The sequence below is a fragment of the Humulus lupulus genome, chromosome 4 (genome assembly GCF_963169125.1).
Source record: "Humulus lupulus chromosome 4, drHumLupu1.1, whole genome shotgun sequence".
Classification (NCBI taxonomy): domain Eukaryota; kingdom Viridiplantae; phylum Streptophyta; class Magnoliopsida; order Rosales; family Cannabaceae; genus Humulus; species Humulus lupulus.
This window is the reverse complement of record NC_084796.1, coordinates 94,702,162-94,710,743: the sequence shown is the minus strand read 5'-3', so window position 1 is coordinate 94,710,743 and position 8,582 is coordinate 94,702,162. Positions and strand designations below refer to the sequence as shown.

General features: G+C 41.2%; 1 non-coding gene across 1 annotated transcript; it reads right to left on the bottom strand.

Moving 5' to 3' along the window:
• Positions 1-5,666: 5,666 nt before the first annotated feature.
• On the bottom strand, positions 5,667-5,770 carry LOC133833266 (small nucleolar RNA R71). The gene has a single exon (XR_009892658.1). It is a non-coding gene; the product is annotated as a small nucleolar RNA R71 (small nucleolar RNA).
• Between the last annotated feature and the right edge of the window lie 2,812 nt (positions 5,771-8,582).

The following is an 8,582-nucleotide window of genomic DNA, read 5'->3' as shown; positions in this document are numbered from 1 at the left end:
AATAACAAAACAAGTAAAAAATATAAGATGAAGAAAACAGTAAAAAAAATTCATCACCAAATATGGGAGAAGAACTCACGGTGAGGTTCATCCCCATGGCAAACTCAAATACATTCTCTGGGTTGCGCTCCTCTATGGTTCTCAGGTCCCTCACACTGGCTTTATAGGCGTGGCCCACCGTATGAGTCGCTGTCTCATATACAATATCCTGAAAGGCTTCAGGGATCTTTTCCAAGTCCTGAGGATCAATCGGTATTCGGATGTTGGCGGCATCAGTTTGTATTACTTGAGGAGGAGGCATGAGTTGAGGTGGGGGAGGGGGAACTTGCCCAACGGTGACAGAGGTCATCGGAGCTGGTTCCCGAGCTGAGCTCGTGTCCTTACCCTTAGCAGGGGATTTTGAAGTATTCCCCGTGTTAGGGGTGGCCTTCTTCGCCACCCTAAACCTCTTCACGACGAGGCTCGTGTAAGACTGTTTAGCCTGAAAGGCAGTCCTCAGGTCAGGGGCTCCTGTTGATTCCATCTCTTTGCGTGAAAGGAACAAAAGAGTTAGTTCATAAAAGAAATATCTCAAAGATATAAAAAGAAAAAGAAAATGCGGAATATAAAGATCCTACCCTCCGGACTGGGGAAGGAATCTATAAACACCAACTTGGGTGTATGAACCGGGCTAAGCATGACCTCCGGCTCTGGGAGTAACGGCGAGGAGGGCGAATCTAAGGGTACAATCTCTAAAATCCTAGGGAGTTCAGGTCCCTCCTCAGGGCTAGATTCTTCTACATACTGCCTAAATCCAGGAGACAATGCCCCTTGGAGCAGAGGGGGCCAAGCCCTAAGGTTGGTTCCATATTCTTTGAAGACAGATGATCTAAAGTGTAGTGTATTGTCAAAAACAATTGTGCCTTTGGGATAGCTATGTTCATAGCGAACCACCAAATGGTCCACACAATGGAGGATAGCTATATTTAGGTCCGGATCAGTGGGGTGGCGACTAACTAGCTAGTTGGGGTTGAAACAAATTAACCTAAAGCTAGCTGCAGCCTGGTCTAACTCCCTAAAAGGGTATGGGTTACCTTGGCCGAAGGGGCCGGCTGCTTCCCCAGAAATAGCCCGATCAAGATTAGGTCTTTGATCGGCTTCGGGAGCCCGTCTTTTCCGAACAAGAGGCACCTTGACCCTTCCTCGTCGGTATCCTCAGCAGTTGGCAAAGTCTCTTGAGAAGAGGGAAGTTCAAGGATCACTGGAAGGGGAGCTCGGGTCCTCAGGGCCAATGTCTGATCCTCGTCGATCAGCTTGCAGGCCAACATCGTGGCGTCATTCATAACCTGGCGATAATCTTTTTCCTACAGGGGAAGTCTGGACAATTTCTCATACTGGCCCCTGAGGGTCACGAATTTTTCTGTCTTAAAAAATATGGCTGCATGAAAAACAAACTCAATCAGAACGTTTTAAAATATATATAAATATAAATTCACGCGTTGAATTTGCAAAGGTAGAAGACTTACGAGGTCGGTTGAAGTATCAATGTTCATAATTCTTGAAGTCATTCAACATAAAGAATAAATCTTTATAGTAGTTTGAATGGATGGAAAGATCGATGACGGAGGCGGAGCGGGGAAATCGCGTGAGGTAGTAAAACCCGTCACTGCGTCCTCTCTTGTCGGGGCTTGCTTTGAGACAGAAAAAGAACAAAATATCTACTGGAGAGTAGACCTCCCACTCATGCCTCAAGAACAGATATTTCAGCCCCGCCAAAAGTCTATATGAATTTGGGGGGAACTGGAAAGGAGCCCGTTTTACGTAGTTTAAAAAGTCTATGAAATACTAGTCCAGAGGAAGGAAGGCCCCAGCCTTCAGATGCTCATCGCTCCAGGCCGTGTAGTCATCTTGGAAAGGGGCACAACTCTATTCCCCTTCGAACGTAGGTCTGGCTAGGAGACCGCTGGCTCCTATCTCGATGTTGTGACTCAACAAGATTTTATTAACCTTCGCTTGAGTCTTGATTTTCGAGACTACGTGCGTGGCCTCAAAGAACGAGTTGGGGTCAACGGGAACTTCTTTCTCCACAACTAGACCAAAGTGCAGAATAAGACATTCATGATCGACCTGCTTCCCTTTGTCTTTGCATTAGGTAGATGAGCTTGCGAATTTCTTCTTGGGAGGTGCCATGAGATCGCCTGACGACAAAGCAACCTAGTTAGTAGGCGACCTAAGATGATCTATAACTATGTTGCGAGGGTACGAAGGATGAAATGGGTTATTCTCGTTATACGAGCTAAGGTTAACCGAAGCCCATCGCATAGTGCCACGCGATATCCAAAGCTACGCGCCTCGGTTTCTTAATAGTTCCCTAATATTTAGGGATCCGTGTGTAAGAAATGTCGGGTCACTACTTTCCTCTGTAAAGCGGTTTAGTGCAAAACCGCCGAAGGAATTGTAACCCTTAAGCTACCTAGTATTTAACCTAGAGACGTTATGATTTCTATGCCCCAAACACGTATTCTCTAAACCTATTTGTCATTTGAACTACCCCAAATTAACCCAGAAATTTACCCATTTTTATGGATACATTTTTTTTTTATAAAAACATATTCGGTTTCACTTATGGAGCCTAAAGCCGAAACCTATTCCTTATTGGCATTCATAAAAAGTCTAAGAATACCGAACGATGAACATTGCTAAAAAGAAGAAAAATAAGTTTCTTTGGGTCATGAAGAATAAAAAATTTCGTTCAAAACAAAGGATGAGATACTTACAGGAAATGTGTTCGATGATCGAAGAATGTAGATACGGATCACAAAAAGCTCCTAGAAAGCTTCTGAATGACTAGGCATGATGAATAGTTTTGGGGATTCTGGGGAAGAAGAAGGGAAGCTTGAGAGTTTAGAAATGGGAAAATTTTTAAATGCAAAGGTGGTGAGGTTTGAAATCTAATCACCCTATTTATACGTAAACTACATAAATGAATCTGGGTCATCCAATTGGGGTATCTCGAGATCCAAGGGCCAAGATTAAATAGACCAGATGGCGGCAAAAGTTAACAAGATAATAATTGCAGTCCTCGAAACCCGAACAAATGCCAATTGTAGTAGACCACGTGTCCAGTACTCGAGTAGTAGGAAGACATGGTTTTATGTAGCAGAAGTCTAAAAGCCCCTACTGTGTAGGTCAGAAAATGACAACATCATGCACGAGCAGGAGCTTGGGGGGCAAATGTTGTATCCTATTTTTAGCACAAGTTCATTTACTCTGCTCGGGTACATTTGGAAAATAAATACACAGAAAAATAACCAAGTAGAATATTTGCTTATTATCCATGTGGACAACTCGGGACTCATAAATATTAGACATGGTGTTAGGCGTCCTGAGTTTATCGCGAACTACGAACATGATGGTTGTTAAGCACGAGTTCAGAATTAGATAACTGTCGAAGCACGAGTTTGGAGGAGATATCCGGCTCGTGACGATTCAACTATAATGCATATTCTGGGATCCCCAGAGACTCAGGATATGTTTATACGTTTATTTATGACCAAGCTGTCATATTTATTATCCGAGATAGCAGAAACATATTTATTCTGTTATCAAATTATATCCCCATATAAATGGAAATTATTTGTATTGAATATAGACATTATGTAAATGAGTGATTGACTCACGCAGTTACCCAAACCTGTCCATGGAATTCTGATAAGTGAATTTTAGATTCACTTATTAGTGTCATTTTATATCTAATTTGTAGGTGTTTAGGGTGTTTTTGTTTGGTTTTATGCTTGTGTTTTGTTTGTGTAGGGTTCAAGGAAAAGTGGCGAGAAATTGGTACAAAACGGGAGTGAAACGAAGAAAAATGCAAAATTCGTGAATTAGGGCCGCAGCCCCATATTCAGGGGCTGCATCGCTATTTCCAGGCTGAATTAGGGCTGCAGCGCCATCCTTAAGGGCTGCAGCGCCTGACTGAAACAGAGGCTCGTTTTTGGCACAGTTGAAGCGCAGCAGCGCCTGTTTATGGGGCTGCAGCGCCGGGAGCCGTACGGAAATCGTAAATTGAGATTTTTGAAGGGCAAAAGAGGGCTTTTTGCAAGGGATATATAAGGAAAAGTTTAATTAGGGTCTAAGCACGGTTTTTTGGAGGAGATTAGACAGAGATTAGAGGCTCGGAGAAGAAGAGGAGGCTAGACATCATCAAGATTATCACCATTACATCTAGTTTATTCCTTCTTCCTTTCATTTTAGTTTTTTTTATTATGAACAAGTACATTGTTATTATGTTTATGTTTATAATGGAGAACTAAACTCTTTTTGTGCTAGAGTATTAGATGAATCTATTTTGATTATTGAATTGTGGTTTCTATTATTATTTCTATGAAATTCTTCTCGTTTGTTCATATCTTCTTGAGTTACTTTTATCATATTAATGTTTGGCCATCATTATTGTGAATTGAAATCTAGGGTTTATGCTTGAGAAAGATAAACATAGATTGGACATAAGAAGATTTGACATAGAGTGATTGTGAGATTGAGAGATTCCTTGAACTCTATGAATTTGGTTTAGAATAGCTATTGCTTAATAACGTCTTGATTAATTAATAGCGAATAGAGATATCATATTGATTAATTGAGATTAATTGCATATATGCTTGAGAAAGATAAATGCATTATATTATAATTCTAGAAATTACAAATGAGGAGAATTGATTAGAATAATAAAGAAACTATGTTCATAATTGAATAGTGAAATCATTACTCTAGTACATTTATCTTCTATTTAATCACTTTTCAAGAGCATAAGATTTGGTTATTTTGTTATTTCATATTCTTTAGTTAATTGTTAATTTATTTATTGGCTTTTCTAATTAAAATTATAGACTTAACAGTAGTAGTAATTAGTGAATTTAATATTTAATCCCTGTGGGTTCGACATCTTTAATTTAAAACTATATTGCAATACACCGTACGCTTGCGGTAGAAAAATCTGTATCAAGTTTTTGGCGCCGTTGCCGGGGATTAAAATTAATTTTACTAATATTGAAACTTTAAGTCTTGATTTTAAATTAGATTTTTATTTATTTTGTTACTAACGTTATAGATTGTTCTTGTGTTCTCAGTATATGCGAAGGACTAGGAGTTCTACACCTGTTGAGCCTCTGAATCCTGAAATTGAGCACACACTCCGTCAGTTGAGAACTAAGAAAAGGACTGAAGAGCTTAATATGGACAACAACGGGGTGAACAACAACGGTGGCAATGGCAATAATAACAATCAACCAGCAGCTGCTGGGGCTCCTCTTAATCCAGCGCAGCGGGCAGTGCGTGATTTTTGCATGCCTATTGTGAATGAGAATCTCACTGGAATAGCAAATCCAGCCATTGCTGCCAACAACTTCGAACTGAAACCTGCACTAATCAACATGGTGCAACAAAATCAGTTTGGGGGTCTAGCTACTGAAGACCCCAACATTCACTTGGCCATATTTCTGGAGGTATGTGCCACAGTGAAGATGAATGGCGTTACTGATGACGCCATCAGATTGCGTCTCTTCCCTTTCTCCTTGAGGGAAAGAGCCAGGAGTTGGTTGCAATCTTTGCAGCCTGGAACAATTACGACATGGGATGAGATGGCAAGAAAGTTTCTGATTAAGTTTTTCCCTCCTTCCAAGTCAGCCCAGTTACGCAGCGATATTGGACAATTTCGACAGTTAGATCAAGAACCATTTTATGAGGCTTGGGAGAGGTTTAAGGAATTATTACGACGTTGCCCACAACATGGTTATCAAAATTGGATGCAAGTTCAGATTTTTTATCAAGGGTTGAACGCTCCAACACGAACAATAGTTGATGCTGCTGCAGGGGGTGCTCTATTAGCCAAGACAGCGGATGAAGCCTTCACTTTGATGGAGGAAATGGCCACCAACAGTTATCAGTGGCCTAATGAGAGGTCAGGACCAAGGAAAGTTGCTGGGTTGTATGAAGTTGATCAAATGACAGCCTTGAATGCCCAAATTGCTGCTCTACAAACCCAAATGGCTGCTCTATCAGCGCAAAATAATCCAACGGTTATGGAGAGTGTAGCAGCGGCTGCTGCAATGCAGGGGCAAGAAATGAGTCCAGAACAAGCCCAATTTATGGCAAACCGCTCCTTTTCCAATAATTACAGAAGCAACAACATGCCTAATTATTATCATCCAGGATTGCGAAACCATGAGAATTTCTCTTATGCCAATAATAAAAATGTGCTACAACCACCTCCGGGATTCAATTCTCAACCGCAACAAGAGAAAAAGCAGTCGTTAGAAGACATTCTGGGCACTTTTATTTTGGAGTCTAACAAGAGGTTCGGAAAGAATGAAGCAAGACTCGACAATATAGAAACCCATATGACTAACATGGGTGCTTCAATGAAGAAAATTGAGACTCAAGTGGGGCAATTAGCTAATGCGGTGAATTCGAATAAGAAGGGAAGTTTTCCTAGTGACACTGTGGTAAATCCAAAGGAATCATGCCAAGCAGTTTCTTTGAGAAGTGGTAAGGTGCTTAAAGAGGGTGATGTTCAAGCTAGTTCAAAGAAGAAAGTTGAGCCAGTGGTACGAGAGGTAGACAAAGAAGAGCAAGCCAAGAAGCAGAGTGGAAGTGACCAGAATGACATGAAGAAAGATAGCCTTCCAGTGTATCAACCTCCCATTCCATACCCTCAACGATTTCAGAAGAAGAAATTAGATGAACAGTTTGCAAAGTTTCTAGAAATCTTCAAACGAATTCACATAAACATTCCCTTTGCAGATGCTCTTGAGCAAATGCCTAATTATGTGAAATTCATGAAAGAAGTTATGTCTAAGAAAAGAAGATTAGAAGACTTTGAAACTGTGAAGTTAACAGAAGAATGCAGCGCCATCCTACAGAAGAAGTTGCCTCAAAAGGTGAAAGATCCGGGTAGCTTTACTATACCATGCACTATTGGAGGGTCGTCCTTTGATAAGGCTTTGTGTGATCTTGGAGCGAGTGTAAATCTGATGCCACTTTCAGTTTTCAAGAAATTGGGGGTAGGAGAGGTGAAGCCCACAACCATTACTCTTCAATTGGCAGATCGGTCACTTACTTATCCTAGGGGAGTGATTGAAGACGTGTTGGTTAAGGTGGACAAATTTATTTTTCCCGCTGATTTCGTGGTTTTGGATATGGAGGAGGACCATGAAATCCCCATTATTCTTGGTCGTCCATTCTTGGCTACTGGAAGAGCTCTTATTGATGTACAAGGTGGTCATTTGACGCTGAGGGTTAACAATGAAGAGGTTAAATTCAACATTTATCAAGCACTCCAGCAGCATGACAACACGAGCACATGTCACCGTGTGGATTCTATTGAGGTAGTAGTAGAAGAGACGATGAGAAAAGAATTATGTGCTGATCCTTTACAACACTGCCTTAATTCTAGTATTACTCAGGCTGATTTGAAAAAGGTGAATGGTGAGTTTGTGGGTGACGAAGTGGCTGAATGTGTGATGGCTCTCAGTGCTATTCCTTGTGCTAGCAGTATTAAAGTAGAAGAAACTCTTTGTCAAGCCAAGGAAGGAGGAGTCGAGAGGGAAGTGGTGGAAAAGAAAGATTTGAAACAACTCCCAGAGCACTTGCGTTATGAGTATCTAGGGGAGAATTTCACTTGCCCAGTGATAATTTCATCAAAACTCTCAGAATGTGAAACTGAAAAATTGCTAAGAGTTTTGAGGAGATATAAATCTGCCATAGGATGGGAAATTTCAGATCTGAAGGGAATAAGCCCAACTGTTTGTATGCACAAGATTCTTTTTGAAGAAAATTATAAGCCTTCGATTGAGCATCAAAGACGATTGAACCCAGCCATGAAAGAAGTAGTAAGGGCAGAAGTACTGAAGCTATTGAATGCGGGGATCATTTATGCTATTTCGGATAGTAGTTGGGTTAGTCCTGTGCAAGTTGTACCAAAGAAAGGGGGAATGACAGTGATCAAGAATGAAGCCAATGAATTGATTCCGACAAGAACAGTGACGGGGTGGAGAGTTTGTATTGATTACCGGAAGTTGAACAAGGCGACTAGAAAGGATCATTTCCCACTTCCATTTATCGATCAGATGCTCGATCGTTTGGCTGGCTATACACATTACTGCTTCTTAGACGGCTATTCAGGCTATAATCAAATAGCAATCGCTCCTGAAGATCAGGAAAAGACAACTTTCACATGTCCTTACGGCACTTTTGCTTACAGGAGGATGCCTTTCGGACTTTGTAATGCACCTGCCACTTTTCAGCGGTGTATGATGGCCATCTTCTCAGATATGGTAGAAGAGATCATGGAGGTATTTATGGACGACTTTTCTGTTTTTGGGTCGTCATTCGACCAGTGCTTGCACAACTTGGCATTGGTCCTTTGTAGGTGTGAAGAGAAGAACCTTGTGCTAAATTGGGAGAAGTGTCACTTCATGGTTCAAGAGGGGATTGTCTTGGGGCATCGAGTTTCAAAGGAAGGTCTTGAAGTAGATCGAGCCAAGATAGCCATCATTGAGAAGCTTCCTCCACCGGTGAATGTCAAGGGGATAAGAAGCTTTTTGGGG